Source organism: Nanorana parkeri, unplaced genomic scaffold (assembly GCF_000935625.1).
Source record: "Nanorana parkeri isolate BGI_ZX_2015 unplaced genomic scaffold, ASM93562v1 scaffold2587, whole genome shotgun sequence".
Classification (NCBI taxonomy): domain Eukaryota; kingdom Metazoa; phylum Chordata; class Amphibia; order Anura; family Dicroglossidae; genus Nanorana; species Nanorana parkeri.
In genome coordinates, this window is record NW_017308855.1 from 86,550 (window position 1) to 89,528 (window position 2,979).

Sequence of the window (2,979 nt, forward strand, 5' to 3'; positions counted from 1 at the left end):
AGAATGTTCTATGTAGAAGGAGCAGAGCGCCCTCTCCGAACAGGTCACATCCACCAGTTGCTAGCACCCCTGTCAGTACACTCCGTCATCTTCATCCCTCTATATCAGTACACTCTGTCATCTTCATCCCTCTATATCAGTACACTCTGTCATCTTCATCCCTCTATATCAGTACACGCTGTCATCTTCATCCCTCTATATCAGTACACGCTGTCATCTTCATCCCTCTATATCAGTACACGCTGTCATCTTCAAGCCCCGGTGTCAGTATACCCCATCATCTTCATCCACCTGCCTCCCGTGTGTGAAAGGTCTGTGCTCCGGGGGGACCCGCTTCATTCTCATCTTCTCAGCAGCCAATCAGAGTTGGAGGTGGGCTCGGGTTCCCCGGGCCGGCGGAGGGAGCGCTGGAAGCTGCAGATGCTCATCCCCGGGGTTGCCATAGGTACCGGTTATCTTTAGCAGCCGGGAGCTCCGTCCGCCTCCACCGGGCAGAGGCTGAGGATAATGCGAGGCTCGGCGCAGAGGGCAGCGGAGAGGAAGCGGAGGAGAAGCCGGGAGAGGCGGCAGTGATCGGGGAGAATACGGGGATGGGAATGTCGGAGTTCTTCATCAACAGGTAAGAGCGAGGCTGGCAAAGAGCCGCAAAATGTCTGCATGGAGGATGCACGGAGCATGCCAGGGATGTGGCAGCATGCCCGACAGAGGCCAGGGCACCCAGCATGGCAGGGATCAGGGGTACCTAATACTGGTCCAGGATGGAGGGGAGCCAGGGAAGAGGGGAACCTAATTCGGATAGAGGGTGGAAGAGATGAGGGGTACTCTACTACTGATCCAGGGTGGAGGGAAGCCATGGATGAGGGGTACATACTACTGCTACAAGGTAGAGGAGAGTCATGGATGAGGGGTACATACTACTGCTACAAGGTAGAGGAGAGTCATGGATGAAGGGTACTCTGCTACTGGTAAAAGGTGGAGGGGAGCCAGGGATGAGGGGGAGTTACTACTGGTACAGGGTGGAGGTTGCCAGGGATGAAGGGGAACCCAAAAACTGTTACAGGGTGGAGTAGAGCCAGGGATGAGGGGTACCCTACTACTGGCACAGGGTGGAGAGGCAGGGATGAGGGGTACCTACTACTGGCACAGGGTGGAGAGGCAGGGATGAGGGGTACCTACTACTGGCACAGGGTGGAGAGGCAGGGATGAGGGGTACCTACTACTGGCACAGGGAGCCATGGATGAGGGGTACATACTACTGCTACAAGGTAGAGGAGAGTCATGGATGAGGGGTACATACTACTGCTACAAGGTAGAGGAGAGTCATGGATGAAGGGTACTCTGCTACTGGTAAAAGGTGGAGGGGAGCCAGGGATGAGGGGTAGTTACTACTGGTACAGGGTGGAGGTTGCCAGGGATGAAGGGGAACCCAAAAACTGTTACAGGGTGGAGTAGAGCCAGGGATGAGGGGTACCCTACTACTGGCACAGGGTGGAGAGGCAGGGATGAGGGGTACCTACTACTGGCACAGGGTGGAGAGGCAGGGATGAGGGGTACCTACTACTGGCACAGGGTGGATAGGCAGGGATGAGGGGTACCTACTACTGGCACAGGGCAGAGGAGAGCTAGGGATGAGGGGTACCTAATATTGGTAAAGGGTGGAGGGGAGACAGGGATGAGGGGTACCCAACTACTGGTACAGGATGGAGGGGAGCCAGGGGTTAGGGGTACTACTACTTACTACTAGCACAGGGTGGAGAGGAGCCAGGGGTGAGGGGTACATACTACTGGTACAAGGTGGAGGAGTGCCTGTGATGAGGGGTACCCTAATACTGGTACAGGGTGGAGGAGAGCCAGGGATGAGAGATATCCTACTACTGGTGTACAAGAAGTAAGATATCTCTCATCCCCGAAAGGGTGATGGAAAGCCAGGGATGAGTAGTGCCCTACTACTGGCAAGGGGTGGAGGAGATGCAGATGTGAAAGGTTCCCTATACTCATGGTACAGGGATGAAGTAGAGGCATTGGTGAGAGGTTCCTTACTACTGGTACAGGGTGGAGGAGAGCCAGGAATTAGAGATACCCTCCTACTGGTGCAGGGATAAGTGGCACCCTAATTACCGGCCAGGGTGGAGAAGAGTGGGGATAATGTTCAGAGTGAAGGCAAGGCAAGCATGAAAAGGTACCTTTCTTCTGGTGCAGGGTGAAGAAAAGTAGGCATGAGTGGTACCCTACTACTGGTCCAGAATGGTGGCAAGACCTAGATCAAAAGGTACTTTACTACTGGTCCAGGGTGAAGGAGAGAAAGCTCGAGAGGTACCCTTCTACTGGATCAGGGTGAAGGAGAGCCAGGGATGAGGGGTTCCCTACTACTAGTACAAGATGGAGAAGAGCCAAGGCTGAGGAGTTTCCTACTACTAGTACAAGGTAGAGAAGAGCCAGGGATAAGAAGTTCCCTAGTACAAGGTAGAGAAGAGCCAGGGATGAGGAGTTCCCTACTACTAGTACAAGATGGAGAAGAGCCAAGGCTGAGGAGTTTCCTATTACTAGTACAAGGTAGAGAAGAGCCAGGGATAAGAAGTTCCCTAGTACAAGGTAGAGAAGAGCCAGGGATGAGGAGTTCCCTACTACTAGTACAAGGTAGAGAAGAGCCAAGGATGAGGAGTTCCTTACTGCTAGTAGAAAGTGGAGAAGAGCCAGGGATAAAGAGTTCCCTACTACTAGTACAAGGTGGAAAAGAGCCAGGGAGGAGGAGTTCCCTACTACTAGTACAAGGTGGAGAAGAGCTAGGGAAGTGCAGTGCATTTTGCCACGATTTTGCCGCGTTCCACAGGGATGAGTGGTACCCTACTACTGGTCCAGTGTGGAGGAGAGCCAGGGATGAGGGGTACCCTACTACTGGTCCAGTGTGGAGGAGAGCCAAGGATGAGGGGTACCCTACTACTGGTCCAGTGTGGAGGAGAGCCAGGGATGAGGGGTACC

The 2,979-nt window shown here is 53.8% G+C and overlaps 1 protein-coding gene across 2 annotated transcripts in view; it reads left to right on the plus strand.

The window, feature by feature from the left end:
* The first annotated feature begins 590 nt into the window (after nucleotides 1-590).
* Nucleotides 591-2,979, plus strand: part of LOC108801970 (cortexin-3-like) — a 7,233-nt gene continuing 4,844 nt past the window's right edge. Inside the window, exon 1 of one of the 2 annotated variants that reach the window (XM_018573874.1) lies at nucleotides 591-619. The gene's annotated coding sequence lies outside the window, so the exon portion shown is untranslated. Of the gene's footprint in view, nucleotides 624-2,979 lie in introns of both variants that reach the window. The other variant, XM_018573876.1, reaches the window with a different exon arrangement.